The 21,247-nt window shown below is 38.0% G+C and overlaps 1 long non-coding RNA gene across 1 annotated transcript in view; it reads right to left on the reverse strand.

The window, feature by feature from the left end:
* Positions 1-21,247, reverse strand: part of LOC144030643 (uncharacterized) — a 94,178-nt gene that overhangs the window by 22,461 nt on the left and 50,470 nt on the right. The gene's annotated exons all lie outside the window — the stretch shown is intronic.

Genomic DNA, 21,247 nt, shown 5'->3' on the forward strand with positions numbered 1-21,247 from the left:
ATCTTTCTCTTGCTCGTTTTTCAGCAATTTATTTGACCTTGAAGAGTGAAGGACCTCAAGGTCGTCCACTGCAAAAGTCAATTTTAATGTCAGACTTGACATCACGGCTTTTTCACATGGTTTGGTCCATGTGTCTTTCCATTAAAAAAAAACCTTAATAGTCCAAATTCTGATTGATGAGTTCAGTTTTGTGCATAATCCAAAACAAAAGTAGTACAAAATGTTCATTCCAGGTTCAGGTGCATGCGCATTGTTTGCAGTCACCTGTCTGATGTAATGAGGTGGTGGCGAAAGTTGCGAAATTTGGCATCGAAAACGTGACACTCCTCATAATCATTCACTCGCATTCAATAAATTTAATTGGCACCCTCTTACAGCTGCTTTGTAAGCTTAATACGCTACACGTGGCGCTTCGAGCGAGTGATCGGGCTGATTGAAAATGACTGATATGATTAAAGCGTATACAAGAAACAGAGGGAAGAGTTTTGATCCACTGCCATCTTTGGCATGAAGAAACAAAGAGGACGTTCCTCAAAGTAAAGGAACGTTTACAGCGATTTTGCCACAGGGCCCTCGTACGATTATGTGTTGGAGCAAATGCAATTACTGCAAGAATCCGGCTGCAGAGTTGCATGAAACTGGCCTTTTTTTTTTTTTTTTTTTTTTAACTCATTCAATCCCAAAAACGTGTAAAAACGTTTTTAAACATTTTGTCCTTCCCTCCCAAAAACGTGTTTACACGTTTTATGTTTTCTTTTTCTTTTCTTTTTTTTATGCAAGAGCATAACAGAACTTAATAACTTAACATAACTTTGATGCAGCTTCTGACATGAAGAGGTGGCTTAAAGCAATGGTAATTATTGCGGCCAGCAGGTGGCAGCAGAGTATAAGAGACCAGCCAGGGCTGTGTTGCAGCAAGCTCTTTTTGTGTTTTTACCAGGAATGTGAATACGGACAAAACGTAGCTACATTCTAATGCTAATTGCTGGAAAAAAGATACAAATACACTTTTTTTTTCCTGATGAAAACAGAGACTCATCTTTCTTCTTTCAGAGGGGACGGAGCAAAAAAAAAGAAAAAAAAAAGACATTAATTCCTTGAACAAAAGGCAACATAATTTTAGGTCTTCAATATGCTTTTTGAAAAAACAAAAAGCACTTCCTAACCAGACAGATAACAAAATTAATATATATATATATATATATATATATATATATATATATATATATATATATATATATATATATATATATATATATATATATATCGGGTATTTTTTAATTGTTTCTATTCTATTATTTTAGAATGTATATTATATTATTGTTAATGTATTTTTAATTGTATTTTACATTAAAATACAATCAAAATCAAATCACTCAAAATTATAAAAGTATTGAAATACTAAGTTTGTCCTACATGTCATTCCAAATCCGCAAAATAATTATTTGGCCTTGCCTAATCACATTGTAGTATAGGGCAGGATAAGACCCAAGCACAAAACTAAAGAAATGTCTGCCATCTAGTGGCCAATCGTGACATTACAACTTAAATCTACAGTTGACCCCTGAAAATTTGCAGTTTTGCTGATTTGTATATTCACTGATTTTTTTTCATTTTATATTTTTTCATGTTTTGCCCCCCCCCCCCCCCCCCAAAAAAAAAAAAAACCAAACAAACAAACAAACAAAAACTCTTCCCTCTATTTGTCATGGATAAGTTATACTGAATGCTTATCAGCTTTTTTTTTTTTTTTTGAAAGATTTATGTATGAATTTTGTTATGTTGGGGGGGCATTGAGTATTCAGAAAATGATAGTTTTTTTTTTTTTTTTTTTTTTTTTTTTTTTTAAAGGCCATTCAGAGTGTGGCTGCCAGTTGCCCGCCACAGCTCTAAATTGTCCATAGGTCCATAACGCAAGTGTGAATGTTTGCTCGCGTATACTTGCCCTGCGACTAACCGACAACCATTTCGGACTGTACACCCCGCCCAAAATCAGCTGGGGTAGGCGCTTACCTCACTCACGTCCCAAATGAGGACAAGCAGCAAAGCAAATGGATGGGTGGATAAACGTCATAAAACAGAGGATGTAGTTACTGCTGACCCACTGGCACAGAACTGTGGGAGAGGAACTGAAGGAAGACAACAAGTCGGAGTTTTGTAGTGAGGAGTCAAGGAAGTTTTGCTTTTCTGCAGCAAAAGGCTAAAAACTGTTGTGACATCCAGGTAGTTCCCGGAGGAAAAAAAAAGAAAAAAAAGGCTCAGAGATAAAAGCTCATTCACTGAAGGTTTCAATGCTTCAATGTCAACATTTTTTTAAAATATTTTTGATAGGTGCAAAAAAAAAAACGTCAGTTGCTCGCAAGCGAAGCAAATGCACATTTTTCTGCACTGTGAGGGTAAAGATAAGTTGACACGCTGTCGTTTCCATAAACGTCCCCTCAGGCACCGTGAACTGAGCGTCGCCGCTATTTGGGACGACAGCGACGTTCCCGCTCTCTCTATCATCTTCTTGCTGTCGCTCTTAAAAGGGGAATGACAACCATCTGCGGCCTCCCCGGCCCCCTCAACATCTGGACACATCTGGACACACCGAGCGGGTCGAAAGCGAGACGAGATAAGCAGCGAGGGTGGAGTAAGAACCCAAAGAGGGGACAAGACATCATCAGTCTTGGATCAGCAGGAAGAAATCATGCGCCCGCCATTATTAAGTATCCGATCTCCTGAGAATGAAGATTTATGTGAAGTTATTAAGCAGACTGAGCATGTTTTACAGTAATGACGGCGATGCGCTCATCCATGCAAGCATTCATATCAGTCAAACGGTCTTATTACTTTCATTTCCTCTTTATTGGTATTTATCGGCGAATTTAATGGAAGAGCTGACGCAAATACAACAAATGATCCCCCCGACCACCACCAATTTGGGGTGAACACATCTGTAATAATTTCTCATTTCTGGCAGAGCTTAATTTGCTTGTCTGCTATTTCTTGAAATTTCATGAAATGTCACAGCAGGGTGAACTCGTGGTTATCATGCCTGCCTCAGTTCCGAGGTTTTGGGTTTGAATCTCAATTTTGTGGCAAGGTTGTATATTCTCGCCACGTTCCAAAAAAAAAAAAAAAAAAAAAAAAATGCATGTTGTGTTAACTGAAAGACTTTAAAACGTCCTTAGGTGTGAAGGGTTGTTTGGCGGTCGTCACTAAATTTTGCCGGTCCACGTTCGTCATTCGCCAAAGGGCCACCGTCTGTCACTGTCAATGCGGCATTATTTCAAGCCGGACCAAAACTGCAATCAATCATCAGTCCATCACTTCGTCATCATTATTGCAACATAAAATCATGTTTACAAGGGTCACAGAACTCGTTCGAACGAGTTCGCAAAGCACATGCGAACGTATCAGTAAAATATAGATAAACGCTAAAAATATAGCTTGACTTGTGCCTGTGGCATTATTGGAAAATTTTATGTATTTATTTATTTAGTTATTTATTTATATATATTACATTTTTCTTTTTAAAGTATTTATTTATTTATTTATCTATTTTATTTTATGATATTTTATGTCCTGCGATTGGATGGCAACCAGTCCAGGGCATCCCCCGCCTACTGCCCAGTGCCCAGAGCCAGCTGGGATAGGCTCCAGCACCCCCGCCGCGACCCTTGTGAGGAATAAGCGGTCAAGAAGATGGATGGATGGATGGATGGATATTTTATGTTTTATATTTTATGATGTATATTTGATATACATTTCTTTTTATATATTATTTATTTATTTATTTATTTATATATATTATTGGAAATCATGCACACATAAACACATAAAAATTACTACTCAACAATATTCACTTAATTTTCAAAAGTATTTTTTGTTAATATAGACCAAATTCTAAAGACAGCATTTTTTTACTTGCACATATGCAAGTCAATACCCCATGGAATTATGGGAAACAAATGCTATGTTTTTAGCATTTAGCCTATCAACACCTTCAAATGTAAAGAAGGAGAACAAAATGGTCGCCAGATTGGCTCGCGCTGTTCAAGTTCCGCTCGAAACGAACCTGACGGGTGTTTCCGTCAGTCGTCAGTGACAGACTGAGAAGGTCCGTCCGTACTGAACCGGTTCGTGACGATTCCGGCCACGGGCGAAAACCCGCTTCCGCCGGTGCTTAGTCGGTAATTTTTTTTCCAACGTTTACCATCATTTAGGCAAAAGCATTGAGTAAATTATATGTAGTTAATCAGCATGTCATCTTATTTGCCTCTTCATGAGTACGAGATAAACGGTATGATGACCCTCATGCTAAGCCGTTATTGCGCAATAAACCCACTCAGGAGGCTAATAGGTTGAGCTACATCTGTGTGACACTCAGAAATGTGTTTAATTAGCATCTTCGCCACTCTTGTTCCTGAGCGAAGGCGGTTATTACATAAGCGGGTCGAGATCCTTGTGTGAGGGGTCAACGCACAAGTCAGAGCGCTGGGCGGAGATAATAATACGTTCTGTCTGTCTGACGTGCGAAATGGCCAGCGCGTCGCTTCTCCTGGTGCTTTGGCGCATGTCTGCGGGTGCAGGAAGGATGTCATTGGGAGTCCGTCTGTCGGTCGGTCCGAGTGTGTGCGCGCGTGTGCGTGCATGCGCGACCGTGGTGTCAGTGTTCATTTTAGTGCAAATGTCAGCTGGTGGTAAGAGCAGGTTTTTTTGGCCATTAACTATTTATGACAGTGGGAACTCATTCCGCATTTCAATGAAAGCGTGTTTTCATGGCAAGCAAACCTGACCTCGTTGTCAATAAGACCAAAATCAGCTGTTGTGCATCTGTCATGAAAACTTGTGCTATGTCAAATAATAAATAATAAAATAGTTTTACTTTTTATTATTATTCATATGACGGAATATTAAGGCCATATATATATATATATATATATATATATATATATATATATATATATATATATATATATATATATATATATATATATATATATATATATATGGTAATATTCTGAGAAAAAACACAAATTTACAAGGAATAAACTCACAGATTAAAAAAAAAAAAAAAAAAAAAAAAATTGACAAATATGCAAAATTAATATGGTGAAAAAACTCATCAAATTATAGGTTTTGGTTGGGTTTACAAATAAGGAGGTAGTACTCCTCCATCCCGAATGTATCATTGACTCGCAAATTTGCAAATTTTAATGGCAGAGATGTTCATGTTTATTTCTCGTAAATTTGTGAGTTTTTCTGGCAAATTTGCCACTTAATAATGTTCCAAATATTGAAGTTTTATTTGCTTTCATTTCTTTTTTTGTTGCTTTCCCCTTTATTTAACCAGGTTGGTCATGTTGAGGTTAAAAACCTCTCCTCGTAAATTTGTGACTTTTTCTCGCAAATTTGCCACTTTATAATTATAATTTACATTTTAATTAGCAATAAATCAAATGTAAAAAAAAAAAAATGGAGCAGTCCTGGAAAAGGGAACTCGCATATTTGCCACTTTATATTCTCAAGAATATTTGAGTTTTTATTTTTTACATTTTAATTAGCATTAAATCAATTATCAAATTAATTTAACGAGTTAAATGAAAAAAAAAAATATGACGTTGCATGTATGTTTTGGCATGTTTCATAAGAACTGATGTATAATAGATGTTGAGTGGGGCAGATTTAAAAATGGAGCTCGGACCAGAATTTCCCTACCCCAGATCTACACATACAGGTGGTTGTTTTATTAAAAATAACTCCTTATTTTTAAATGCTGCTAATTTGCTCTTATTATTGTAATATTTTCTAATGTTTTTGTGTGTGTGTTCCATGAAGTATAGGAAGTCTATTGAAGAGCAAACTGATACTCTGCATAGGCGACCGATATTTTGAAAGCCTCAAATTATACACGTCATTTTATTTATTTATTTTTTAAAAACATTCAAATTTGCTAGGATTGCTTACACCACTTTTCCGTGCCCGTAATGTAGACCCACCCATGCATCCACATTGATTCTTAATTTCTCTGATACAACCACCTCATGCTGGCTGCAGCAATGACAAAGGAGGGCTTTTATTATATTCCTATAATGTTCCAATGCACTATACCCACAAATAACACCCATGGGTCGATTGTAATTGGTCGGCCAGTCGGCGCTTTCTGCAATCATCGGAAAACCCGTTAAATTAATGAGGTATGGTGCCTAGTAGTAAATTTCTATCCATTTCAAGAGGGTTTTTTTTTTTTTTTTTTTTGTATCACTCAGGTTGCATTCTTCTCTTCCCGGAAAAGCTATTACCTCAAATGTACCATTTTTGAAGGGATGCAAAATAGCTGAATATTAGCAATGTGCATTTGCAACACGCTGGCAATGAGTCGTTTATGTTTCTATCTTATTTCCAGGTTCTCCAACTTTGTCTCAAAAGGTGTAATTGTTGTGTTCTGTTATTCTGCTCAGGACAGTACTACCTGATGAAATTAACAAAAATTAATCTGCCTGTAAAAAAAACAACATGATTAGAATTTAAGACTCATTTGTTTTACAGCAAGGCAAACACTACAGCTGCAATTAAAATTCCGAATGCTCCAAAGGTCGTACAATTAACAAACCAACCAAAACCTTGTCAAAATTGTCATCATATCATATTCTGTTAAATATTAATTTAACTCATTTGCTCCCAATAACGTGTAAATACTTTTTTTTAATGTTTTAGGTGTCCCAAAGACGTATTTATACGTTGTTTTTTTGTTTTGTTTTTTTTATGCTAGAGCATACAGAAGGCTTTGATGCAGCCTCTCAACTGCAAAGAACGGTTGTAGAAATGGTAGTTATTACACAAACGGCCAGCAGGTGGCAGCAGAGCAAAGGAGATCAACCAGGGCCATCTAGAAAAAAAAGCTCAATTACTTCCAATTTTAAATAGATTTGTGAAAACTGATGAAACTTAGCTCTCTTCTAATGCTAATTGCTGCAAAACGGAAACAGATAGAAACATACTTTTTTTCCTGATGAAAGAAGAGACTTTAATCTTTCTTTTGATAGGTTCCATGCTTTTATAGCAATTGAACACAATTTTCTGTGGGCCTTGCAAAATCGGTCAAAATCCAGTAAAACAGCCGGGAGCGAACGGGATTGCGAAATGTGAAAATGGCTGGGAGTAAGATTCCACTGAACATCATGCCAAAAATCTTTTCAGCATAAATAAATATCTACTTGGCTAGGAAGTAAACAAAACATGTGACGTTATCTCACCTACCAACTTTAGTAGCCCCAATTAAGACATGCCAGTGCCAATTACAGTCAGCGTGACATTTCTTTTCGCATTTTCCTCAGATGTTTTTCCCCCAGTCTTGAATGTCAACTCTCAAATTAAATTAGTTCAAAAAGTGAGTGGGGCGGTTCGCGTCCCGTTTTGGACCGTCGGAAACAACGCCCGAGGGACTCGAGGGGAGCCAAGAAAACCTTCGAAACTCTCAAAGTGTTTCAACTGTTTATAGCACAAATGGCCTGCTCCAAGTGAATTGACTTGATGTGCAGAAGTGCTGAGCTGCACCAATTCAAGGAAGTGGAGGGCCAAGTAGTTACAGTTCACACGGAATCACTGCCGAGTATCACATCGTAAAAAAAAAAAAAGAAAAGACACACTGGTTGTTTAGACCGGGTGTTCTCCAAATATTTAACTCATTTGCTCCCAATGACGTATAAATACGTTTAAAAAAAATGTTTAAGTGTCCCAAAGACGTATTTATACGTTGTTTTTTTGTTTTGTTTTTTTTAATGCTAGAGCATACAGAAGGCTTTGATGCAGCCTCTCAACTGCAAAGAACGGTTGCAGAAATGGTAGTTATTACACAAACGGCCAGCAGGTGGCAGCAGAGCAAAGGAGATTAGCTCTCTTCTAATGCTAATTGCTGAAAAACGGAAACAGATAGAAACATACTTTTTTTTCCTGATGAAAGAAAAGACTTTAATCTTTCTTTTGATAGGTTCCATGTTTTTATAGCAATTGAACACAATATTCTGTGGGCCTTGCAAAATCAGTCAAAATCCAGTAAAACAGCCGGGAGCGAACGGGATTGCGAAATGTGAAAATGGCTGCGAGTCAATGAGTTAAAAGGCAAACTGGGGAAATCTGTTGTCTCGTCCCGGGAGCCACATTCAATAAAAACTATTAAAGCAGTGGCTGTGAGGGGCCACAGCGGATGCAGGAGAACCAGAGCCCTGAAGTATTTTGGGGTCCCTAATAAGGAAACACTGCTGTGAGGTCAATGAATGGTGCGTTCAGTTAACGTGAGGAAATTAACATTTCCAGGAGGTCCTGTTTAACAATTGAACAGTCCTGAAAGAAGAAGAAGGACAATTTATAGTTCTTTGAACAAAGTGTGACTGACATGTGAAAAAGGAAACTCATGAACACTGTGGAACCTGAACTGAAAAAATAGCTCAAAAGTCATCAATCATCTCGTCAGACTTTTGCTTCGTGAGTGTCTGAAGTATAAACACTGAAAGTGTTTCTCTATTTCTTTGGGTTTCAGTGATTTTTTTTGTAACGCTACCAAAGACGGAAAAAGAGGAAATGTCGGATGATAAGCAGAGAACAACAAATAGAACTTATCAAATGTTTGTCAGGCATATTCAAAGGGAGAGTACAGTAGTATTATTTTATTTTAGTTTATACAGTCAAACCTCGGTTTTCGAACGCATCTTTTCTTAACCAAATCGGTTCTCAACCAGAAAATTCGAGAATTTTATGTCTCAGAACTCGTCCGAAAATTCGGTTCTCAACCAAACTGAAAAAAGCCGAGAGTACCTGAACGCGATTCACTCGGGAGCACATTCGTGTTCAAAGTTCGTTTGGAGCAGACCTGTTCATTGTTATTTACGCAAATCTTTTTTTTTTTTAAGTTTTGCATCATGTATTAGCCCCTAATCAGGGGTCCAAAGAAAGCAAGTGCAAGTGGTAAAGCTGGTGACGAAAAGAGGAAAGTAGTGCGCACAACTATTGAATTTAAAAAAGAAATGTTTGCATTTTGTCAGGTTTTTTTTCATCATTTTAGATAGGATATCTAAATAATGTCTATTTCTACCCTTTTCTATTTATGGTATGGTTTATGGTGTAAAATAGTAAAAAAATAAATAAATACATAAAAACTTGGAAAAAGTTTTTTTTAGACTTGGAACGGATTAAAATTATTTCCATTAATTATAATGGGAAAAATTGTTTCGGATTTCGAACAAATCACTTTTAGAACAGCCTTCTGGAACGGATTATTTTTCGAAAACCGAGGTTTGACTGTATTTGAGTCATAATGGAACATAAATTTTAGAAAATCTGCGTGAGTGTCTGGTGTTAGCCGTGGCCGACAGCAGCTTCTGTGTGAGTGTGCTCACTGTGTTTATGTGTTGTACTGTTCAATAAATGCCCGTGAGAGGCATTACTGTAAGTAAGGGTGCTGTAAAATAAATAAATACATAAATAAATAAATATAACAATCGCCATGAACTGAAGATTCAAATGCCAAAATTTCCTCCGAAACGGCAACCAGAATAAGGAATAGCAGGGAAGAAAATTATGAAAAATTAGAATCGCTTTGGAAATGAACAAGGAAGGAATAAAATTTTGCCTTTGGAGGTTCCGCTGTATTTAGTAAGACGACCCGGACAGATGCTGCTTGTGCCGAGCGACACCAAAACGAGTCAACGGCGCGTTCGTGAATATCAATTTCCGACGCGGACTTGAAAAGTATCGCGCGGAATTAAAGTGGATTTATTGTAGTCACGCAGCCAGCGAGCGCACTGTTCAATTATTGATGTTGTTTGTGTCTATCGCTGAATGATATCATATGTAACGCCGCTAATGAGTTGTCGCTACTAAAATAGTCATGAAGGAGAGGACCAAGAGGAGGCGCAGAGGGGGGTGCGGGGCTCGCTTGGAGGGGGGGATGTTGGAAAAAGGAGCTGCAGAAAAGAAAGGAATGTTCCGCGTGAGGCTTTGCTCCCGTCGTTTTCATTGGGACACTTTTGTGTGTTGATTTAAAGCTTGTCATGTGACGACGCATATCTATAGGACCACAGGCCATCAGACCGCAGCCCCCCCCCCATGCATCCTCTTTTGACCACTGCCTTTGACCCCCCCTCTTCCTAAATCTCATAAATCTTGCCCCCTCCTTTAAAGCTGCATCAATGAGAGTCTCCTCTTTCCCATCCACGGCTCATCAACAGTCCAACTTACAACATCTGAAAGGGATTCCTAAGAAATCACTTCACTGTACACATCAAACTGTTAAATCTCAAACATTTTCTGTGATTATTCATAGTTAGATATTAAATGGTAACTTAAAGTATTTATTTAACTCATTCATGCCAGCCCAGTTAAAAAAAAAAAAAAATCGATCTTTGACGTGTATAGTCGTCAATGGCACTGAATGAGTTAAATAGTAATACCCTGTAAAGTGATTTGAAAAATGTTGTTCGTGCTCCACTACTCTTAACATGGCATTCAGATTTTTAGGGATGTTCGACACCACTTTTTTTCAGACCGATACCGATACTCAGACCCTCACCGATACCGATACCAACTGCCGATACCAGTAGTACATTTTGACAAATAAAAAAAAAATCACTCAAAAATATTTTTAAACAAATATATTTCCTTTAATTTTGACCAAAAAAAAAAAAACTGCACAGTCACACTCTTCAATACTTCAATACACTCAACGCTCAAAATAAAACACAAAAATGCTCTTTTAGTTTAAGATTCACAATTTTGGTATTTCCAAACCGGTGAAGTTTTGGTGGAAAAACTGCTGCACGCTAGCGCCACTTACAGGCAAGGAGGACTCACTTAACGTCTTCCCCCTCTGCCATCGCTCGCTTGTACTCGTCTGCGTCACCAGTACTCGAGTACTTGAAAAACACTTTTCAGCACCAACATGACCCGGTTCTTTTTCGACTAATGAAAACCCCTCGACAAAGTTTTGCGTAACATAGCTCATGCTTTTGTCTCGTTTGTAAAACACAACAAAAAATTCCATGACTATGAACTGTGGGGAAAGTTGTCCTCGTCTCCCATGCTGAAAACACCACAAGCGCAATTTACTGCTAAATTTTATTTCTTTACTGATGAGTCCTTTGCGGGAAAGAAACGAAACCCCCAATGGGTCTTACGGGTCTCGTTGAGGTCAAATGTGGTGTGCGTGGAATGTGTTTTGCATCGTTTTACGGCGTGGGTGCAACTCCATCTCTGCTAACCGCCAAAACATTTTAGCCTGATACAACTTTGATGTCGTCGACCAACAATCCACAAAAACCATTTCCTCTTGATTTTTCATGTCGTGTCGGGTTTAATTACTTATTAGTGTTTACTCTAGACCAGGGTTGTCCAAACTACGGCCCGGGGGCCATTTGCGGCCCGCCGTCCATTTTTCAGTGGCCCGCGACATGTGCTAAAAAATGGCATTTGGCTCAGTTCAAATTAAACAAACAAAACAAAAATGTTTGGAGATGGTCAAAGTAAGAAGGGAGGGTATCGAAAAACAGGTGCGATTAAAGGTTAACTAAAACTAATGAAAAAACTAAAATAAAAAAATAAAATTATATATATATATATATATATATATATATATATATATATATATATATATATATATATATATATATATATATATATATATATTGTTACCGGAATAAAATAAAAACGAAAATATTTTTAAAAAAATGAAAACTAACTGAAACTACATTGTATGTTTATAAAACTAACTAAAACGAACTATAATAATTATAGCAAACATGTCCTTCGTTTTAGTCTTTGGTAATTAATTTAACGCATGAGCCTTTGGGGATGATTTTAAATGTGATTTTTTTTTTTTTTTTTGTAGATTTATTTTGATATAAACCGGAATAATGACGTTTGAAATATGTCACACAGAAGTGACGTCATCTCGTAGCAGCCAATAGAAAAACACCAAAAGATGACGTTGCTCCCATGCTGTTTTTTAAATATTGCGCACAAGTAATACGCATTAAAAAAAAATAATACTAATGCTGAAACGAACAAACTAAACTAAAATTAAGCATTTTTTTTTAAACTAAACTAATAAAAACTAACAGAACCACCCTGAAAACTAATCAAACTAACTAAAATGAAAAATTCCAAAACTATAATAACCCTACTGTTATGTTACAAATAAATTGGTTTACATTTTTCTAAATATGCAAAAGCACCAAAAAATTATTTGTACAATTTTTAGAACTAAACACAATTTCTCTTCATAACATTATGTGGCCCTTGCGTCCTTCCGAGTTCCTCTATGTGGCCCTCAAATGAAAAAGTTTGGACACCCCTGAAGTAGACACGGCAGTTCAAAATATGGCGCTTAAGTTATTTAGCAGAGTCGACACAGTGGTTAAGTGCTTCACACAGCTGCTGCACCCAAAAAAAAAAACAAAAAAAAAAACAAAAAAAAAATCTAGGCTCGAATCTGGGTCAAGTAGTTTTTCACTGTCTCAAACAATAACTATTTTATTATTGAAAATAATAGAATATGTATTTGTTTACTGGAGCTGAGCTGCATGAAACGATTGCACGCACAATGACCGGCGTCCTGACTAACTTGTGTTTTCAATGTACAATAATTGACATGCAAAGCAAAGCATCCGCTCCTAACCTTACCCTAACATTAAAATGCATCCAAATGCTTGGCTTCACACATTTAATGTTGAAAGGCTGATGCTGTCATCCCATCATGGCTGTCTTGGGCTTCCAAATGTTGGCCAAGAAAAAAGAAATTTGTTTTGGTAGTCGATGGCCGTAAAGAGGACATAGTTTCACTTAAGGGTGTGTTCGCACCTAAAGGCCAGTTTACTTAATGGAGGAGGAAGGAGCGCTTTGGGGCTTCTAAACCGTCCAGAAACTGTAAGCCCAAAAAGTTTTGTGGCTGGAAAATAACGTTACGGTTTATTGGTCGGACAGTTGTCAAATAAGATGACAACTATTTCCTCACGGTGTCTGCGTGGATTACATCATCGGCGGAACACTGTCAGGTTATGTTTATTCAATTATGCAGACAGGCCGAGAGTTTTAATACAAGTAGTTTTGATCTCTCCTCTATGGGATGTCTGTTAAAAACCCCACAAATCCTCCTTCAATCTTGCGCGAATCATCCAAGCATGTAGTGCATGTTGATCCGACACACTGTGACCACAGATCTACTGTAAGTCCTTGTATGGCGGCACTTCAACCGCACACGCCGGGTCCCCCGTTCCTTTTTTGCCTTAATGCGTTCGCCAGATCCCAAAAAAAAGTTGACTGTGAACTGAATCGGCCGATTTCCAGGTTGTGTTCAAATACAGAATGTGTCCCGTTTTATAACGCTTGAAATGTCATCATGTTAAAAAAATCACAGGACACTGCGCAGTTTACTGTACTCCAAGGTCGCTCTTGTTACCTTTTTCAAGGGCTAATGTGAAAAGGCTGCTTTCCACGTTGTAAAAACCAAGGATACAAAATCTGTATCTTTTGAAGATGTTACCCGACAGAAGAGCCAATGAAAAGTTACAAAAAAAAGGTATAAAACAGGTGTAAGACACCGCCCCTGCGGTTCTATCATTCATAATTCGACTGATATTTTTTGTGGAGGAAAAATATTTTTCTGTCCATATGATTGGCTGGAGATGAGTCCAGGGTGTTTCTCATCCCTGACCCAAATTCATTTGGAATCGGCTCCAGCTCACCCACAAAGCGAATGATGACAAACACTATCAAGAATGGATACGCGGGTGGTTAAAACTGAGGGCTGGGTATTGCCGCCAACCTCACGATACGATACGTATCACGATACAGGGGTCACGATACGATACGTATCACGATACAGGGGTCACGATTAGGGCTGGGTATTGCCGTCAACCTCACGATACGTATCACGATACAGGGGTAGCGATACGATACGTATCACGATACAGGTGTCACGATTAGGGCTGGGTGTTGCCGCCAACCTCACCATACGTATCACGATACAGGGGTCACGATACGATACGTATCACGATACAGGGGTCACGATTAGGGCTGGGTATTGCCGTCAACCTCACGATACGTATCACGATACAGGGGTAGCGATACGATACGTATCACGATACAGGTGTCACGATTAGGGCTGGGTGTTGCCGCCAACCTCATGATACGTATCACGATACAGGGGTCACGATACGATACGTATCACGATACAGGGGTCACGATTAGGGCTGGGTATTGCCGCCAACCTCACGATATGATACGTATCACGATACAGGGGTAGCGATACGATACGTATCACGATACAGGTGTCACGATTAGGGCTGGGTATTGCCGCCAACCTCACGATATGATCCGACTCACGATGCAGGGGTCACGATACGATACGTATCGCGATACATATGTATCCCAATACTTGATCTTCAAGGCGATACGTATCCCGATATTTCACATTCATTTACTTGCATTTTATAATAACAGTCATATGTATACCTAAAGGATATGTTTTTTTATGCTGGATGACAAAAAGGTTTTTGTTAGTAGCTCTTCTGGTTTATCACCGTGGCATGTCTGGTCTAAATGTGTACGTTCTGCAGAGCAAGGAGCAGTTTTTACAGACACACTGGGAAAATTTATTAATAGGCATGAGTATATCAAAGTATTAAAATTACAGCTGTAAAATGTGCTTATTTGAAATATTTGGGAAATAAAAACATTTTTTTTTTCATATAACACATTCTATTTCGTTTTTAAACAAAATATACGAAAATTGGTACATTACGACATGTGCCACGTTAAGTTTATAAGTAAATAAATGTTGATATTCTTCCTCTGCATTAAATTTTCTTAGCAAGACACAGTGTCCAATCACTGGTGAGCTATTTTTAGCATTAATTGAAGGCAATTAACTTCAAAGACGCTGATGGTTTTTATTTTTTTAGGTACAATGTAAGCTGCAAAGGCAAACGTTAACTACCTATTTAATGTTAATGAGCAATATTGATTCTGACGCCTACGTATCGATACGTGTAGTGTAATGAGGCCCGCAACGGACCAGCGTTGAGAAACACCGGCCGAGACAGAAGGTGCGTTTCCATGACCCTTTTTTTTTTCTCGCAAAAATAAAAGCGATATTGTACTATTTCGATAAAGTACAATTTTCGATTTGTCGGTGTTTCCATTGAAGAGCGTTTCGCTTCCGAGGCGCAATTCTCGGAACGTCCCGTCTCGCGAGACCTCGCCGTCCTGTAGGAGGTGCTCGTGATGTTTACGGACGCCAAGACTCGACTACGTTACAGCTTCACGAGGACGCAAACGCCCCCTTGTATTCGCACAGGTCTATGAAAACGCCAAATGAAAGAAAACACCACTTATGTGCACAGTTAGACTGAACTTTACACTAGACTTGCGGTCGGCATGAAAATAGGGCCCATTGTGTTCAACCCTAGATGTTGTATTGTACTTTTTTTTTATTTATTTTTTTTATTGGGCAGTGCACAAGTCCCCGTTAAAAAAAAAAAAAGAGGTGAAGTAAATGTCTTTAAACCTTCTCAATGGATCTCTGACAAAACTTGAGGCCATGACCCTTGACACCTGCAGAGGGCTGGAGCCTCGGATCAGTTATTCGGCCCCCGAGGCTCGGCGGGAACAACTCGGCCTGTCATTAAAGCCGTAAATCTTGACAAGCGAGGACTTATTTAGCTAGTGCAAGATTATCGACTTGAGCCTAATTGAACTTTAAATACAATGTACGGGAGCAAGGTTAGTAACGTACCGAGATTTAACTACAGTACGCTCCCACTCAATTGTTCTGTTATGCATTTCTGACCATTATATTCACAACACAGTATGTAATAAACATCCAGTTGTCCAAAGCGTTTGGTGCCGTTTGGCACATTTAGAGCACAAGCTGTGTCTGGTTTCTGAGCACACATCTTGAAAGTGCTTGTAGCCCGGAGGTCATGACTAATTCTGGTTCTCGCTTTTTTTCTAAGGATAGCCATTGGCATCCGGATGCTTGTGCTCCTTCTATTCTTGTTTTTTTTTACTTTTTCAAATGACCTTGACATCAAGTGAGAGACAGCAGGAGACTCTCGTCACGTGCTCCGTTATCAAACATCATTTTCACATGGAACAACAAGACACGGGTGGTAATTGATGACACAATCGTCATGTTTTATGGCACCGATGTATTATAATTTCAGCCAGGGATGACATAGCGCCGTCGCCATCTCCCTCTCCAACTTCTTTATTACTCGCAGCTTTAATGAGAACAGATGTAAAATGTACTATAACAAAAAGGAGCCCCAAAAAGGTCATTAAATAATAGAAGACGAATGTTATCAACTCTATTTAACAGGTTGCAATGAGGCTTGAAAAGATGATTTTTAGATACTATAAAGCAGTTATTTTTAACTCTTTTACTGCCACACATTATCAAAAAAACAAACAAAACAAACCCACAGTGTCAGCCGATTTCGCCGATTACAAGCATTCATCAGATTTAATCAGATTCCGTCACATTTCATTGTAATTCCATACACCGTCAGCCCATTGAAAAGAGACACAATGCTGCCATCTAGGAGTGTGACGATATATCGATATCGTGATAAATCGTGATACTTTGTCTCCCGATGGATTATCGATACGCCTGCGCAAGTATCGCGATATTTGTAGTTAATATATAGCCACTATAATGGCTCCATTGTTCATGACTTATTGAGCAATTACTTGGCGGGCCACTAGGGGGAGCACCTCATAAGAGTGGCGGGGAAATGGACGGAAGTCTTTAGGCAAAGAAGACTCATGAGCTTAGTTTTATTTATATATGTTCATATTTATATATTATATATTGTATTTTATTATTATTATTATTAGTATTATTAGTATTATACTATGATTTGTTTTTTATTTTATTATTATCTATTTATTGATTATTTCTTTTTATTATTTTTATTATTTATTTGATTATTATTATTATTATTTTCATTATTATTTTTATTATTATTTTTTTATGATTAGTTTTATCGTAGATTATCATGGATTTTAGACCTGAGCAATATATCAATAATCGTGGTATCGTCATATCGTGAGATAATCATTATCGTGAGCCTTATATCGCATATCGTATCGTATCGTGAGGTACCCACAGGTTCCCACCCCTACTGCCATCTGCTCGCCATAGATAGTGAGTGTTTTTGATTCCACAACCCATTAACCAGGCAGCGCTGTATTTAGACGTGCTACACAAATAAACTTGCCTTGCCTTACAATTCGCTGTAGGTACGTTAAAAAAAAAAAAAAAAAAAAAAATTTTTAAAATAGCAAAGCTAAGACTAATCAGACGTGCAATTTCCGGACGAAATTGCGCGTGAATGCTGAAATCTAAATGCTGATACTTGAATGCATGTGGAATGCTTTATTCTAATAACAATAACGTCAAATGACATTTTGCAGGCTTATGTCGCAGGTTACCTACATTTGGCCTGACAATTTCAGTCGGGAATCAGTACAGCATATGTCATAGTGCAACATGAGAACTGTCAAGTCATCGTGCAAAACCACGCCCGCAAAGAGACGTTTGAAAATAAAAACAGATTCATCTGTGAGTAATCATCTGGTAAAGGCGCATTACAGCTCATGTTTAAAGATGTTCCCAGATGTTCCCCTCATCGAGCGATGATCGAGCCTCCCCTACTTTTATAACAGCAATCAAACGAGCCCGGCGAAGCTCTGACCTTCCGCTTTACATCTGCGTTCGAGCACGCGTTGGCTCTCAATGACAGTTTTGGAATAATATTTGACCAGCCGTGACTTAGGAAGCGCTCATCGTGAATGTAAAATGTTTCCACTAGCAAAGTGAGGAGGGGGCGTTACGGTTACGGTGCCCAAACGGGAAGACAACAGCTGAGAGACATCAAGGTTATTTTTTTGTTCTCCCCTGTTGTGTCTCACAAGGAGGTTTCGATGATATGGTCACTCGCAATCTGCGCTCTCACACATTCACGTTAAAAGTTTTAAGAGATGCGGATCATCCACTACACTGCACTTAACATTCTACTTGCGGAGCACAAAACTGCATCAGCTGAACCTTAGGCACACGTTTTATTCACAAAATTCTGCATCAAGGAATGTGGCAGTCGGGGAATGCGGCGCATTCACAAACCTTCAAGTGTCAGGTCAGGTGTTTCCATCCTAGCTTCAATTTTCACTGGTTGAGCCTGAAACTTATTTCTAAAAGGAGGGATTGTTCGATACCGATTTTTTTTTTCAGACCGATACCGATACTCAGACCCTCAATACTCACCGATACCAACTTCCGGTACCAGTAGTACATTTTGACAAATAAAAAAAATCACTAAAAGATATTTTTAAACAAATATATTTCCTATAATTTTGACAAAAAAAAAAACAAAAAAAAAACAGCACAGTCACTCTTCAATTGTCTTAGCGCTCAAAATAAAACACAAAAATGCTCTTTTAGTTTAAGATTCTCAATTTTGAAGTATTTCCAAACCGGTGAAGTTTTGGTGAAAAACTGCTGCAAGCTAGCGCCACTTACAGGCAAGGAGGACTCACTTAACTGCCATCGCTCGCTTGTACTCGTCTGCGTCACGAGTACTCGAGTACTTGGAAAAAAGGCTGGTATCGGCCCGATACCGATACCTGGTATCAGTACTCGCCCATCCCTAAGAACACCTATTTAAAAAAAAAAACAACATTTAATTATTTTCAGTTGTCAGGTTAAAGGTCCTTTTAATGGTAGGAAAATGTTTTGAAACATTTTTTTCTTAGTTTTTTAATATGATTTAAAAAAAAAAACTGCACAGTCACTCTTCAATTGTCTTAACGCTCAAAATAAAACACAAAAATGCTCTTTTAGTTTAAGATTGACAATTTTGAAGTATTTCCAAACCGGTGAAGTTTTGGTGAAAAACCGCTGCAAGCTAGCGCCACTTATAGGCAAGGAGGACTCACTTCACGTCTTCCTCCTCTGCCATCGCTCGCTTGTACTCGTCTGCGTCACGAGTACTCGAGTACTTGAAAAAAAAAAAGGCTGGTATCGGCCCGGTACTCGCCCATCCCTAAGAACACTTATTTAAAAAAAACAAACAAAAAAAACATTTAATTATTTTCAGTTGTCAGGTTAAAGGTCACATTAATGGTAGGAAAATGTTTTGAAACATTTTTTTTCTTAGTTTTTTAATATGATTTAAAAAAAAAAACTGCACAGTCACTCTTCAATTGTCTTAACGCTCAAAATAAAACACAAAAATGCTCTTTTAGTTTAAGATTGACAATTTTGAAGTATTTCCAAACCGGTGAAGTTTTGGTGAAAAACTGCTGCAAGCTAGCGCCACTTACAGGCAAGGAGGACTCACTTAACGTCTTCCCCCTCTGCCATCGCTCGCTTGTACTCGTCTGCGTCACGAGTACTCGAGTACTTGAAAAAAAAAAAAGGCTCGTATCGGCCCGGTACTCGCCCATCCCTAAGAACACCTATTTAAAAAAAAAAAAAAAAAAAACATTTAATTATTTTCAGTTGTCAGGTTAAAGGTCACATTAATGGTAGGAAAATGTTTTGAAAAAAATTTTTCTTAGTTTTTTAATATGATAAAAAAAAAAAAAAATGTGTATATTTTGACAGACAGTTAGACAGATACTATAATATTTTTTTAATATTCATTTTTGACAAAGAATGATTGTGTAAGCGCTGTGCATAATGCCGAAGGAAAAATTGAGAGAGAGAGAGAGAGCAAAACAAGGCATTCCTTGTGATCACGTTCCCTCCCAGGCCTTTTCAGAGGGTCTCCCGTTGACGTGATACAGTAAAGAAGTGCACTCAAAGCCCCTCCTTTACCAGCGAGAGCCTCTCTGCAAGCTTACTTTAGCCCAACTCTCTTTACTTGCACTCAAACATCCCCACAACACACACACCCACTGTCATTCACAGTCGCCCACTCGCGCACGCGCACGCGCACGCGCACACAGTCGTTTCCATCTTATTCCCGCACTCGCGCGCACACAGAAGCCAGTTGTGGAAGTTAACTTAAAAGCGTTTGCGGATGTTTCTCATTTAGACTTTTATTGTGTTTTGCCTTCTTCTTTTCTTGTTGCGACAACTTTGGTCGGACTTTGAATTCACGGAATATAAATGGATGAGCAGCGCACGTAATCACGTTCCCAAAAAAAAAATAAATAAATAAAAAATCGGCAACCACGCAGGTTGTGGGACTACAAAATACGCATTTCATCGGGAAAATGAATGATTCTGTGCTGGATAAGTCACTCCATCCAACCAAAGGACTGTAAGGTAAGATTTTCATTACTTTTGGCACATATTGCAAGACTTTATCGGCAAGCAGTGCAAAACTTGCATATACAGCCAGTTGTAAGGAATGAATGGAAAGTTGACGATGATAGAAACGTATTTGGGCCACATTCAATTTTTAAACTGGTCATGCATTTAGGTGGGCAGGGAGCAGTTTATCATAATAAAATTATATCATCATTTAGGTTTGCTCATATTGTCAATGACGTAATAATTCACTAATTGACTATTGAATCAAATAATGAAAAAATATGACCTGTATTTGTAAGTATTTTATTTTATTGATATTTCATAAGGATGTGAATTGCCTAGTACCTGACGATTCGTATCACGATTCATAGGATACGATTCGATTCAATGCCGATTAATCCCGATACGAATTTAGAAGTCCATTGTTGTGATTTTTTTTTTAAATTTAAATTTAGAAAATACTAATCAGTAAACTTGTACAGTGTAAGATTTGTATTTATTTATCGGAAACTTCAGTCTTCTACAGGTTGTAATCTGTTTCATGTTTGAACAGCATTAAAATGAAATATGAAGGCTTAATGTTCCATTAATAGAACATTTTTCCATGCTAAAGGTGTGAACCCTAAGACGTTTTGGTAAATATTTTTCCATCAAAAATGGATATTTAAAAAATTGATTCGGCCGCCTATTGAATCGATTCGAGAATTGCGTGATGTAATATCGCGATATATCGCCGAATCGATTTTTTTTTTTTTTAACACCCCTAATATTTCATATTGCATCATTTACAGTACAGGCACGGCGCTTGAGCAATTATTTTCATCAAAGTTGTGAAGTTTGGAATCTGGCGTCTGTGTGGAGTTTGCATGGTCTCCCCGTGCTTGCTTGTTTTCTTTGACTATTTTCCTCCCACATTCCATAAACATGCATGTTAGGATGAAATAAATC

The sequence above is a fragment of the Festucalex cinctus genome, chromosome 11 (genome assembly GCF_051991245.1).
Source record: "Festucalex cinctus isolate MCC-2025b chromosome 11, RoL_Fcin_1.0, whole genome shotgun sequence".
NCBI lineage: Eukaryota > Metazoa > Chordata > Actinopteri > Syngnathiformes > Syngnathidae > Festucalex > Festucalex cinctus.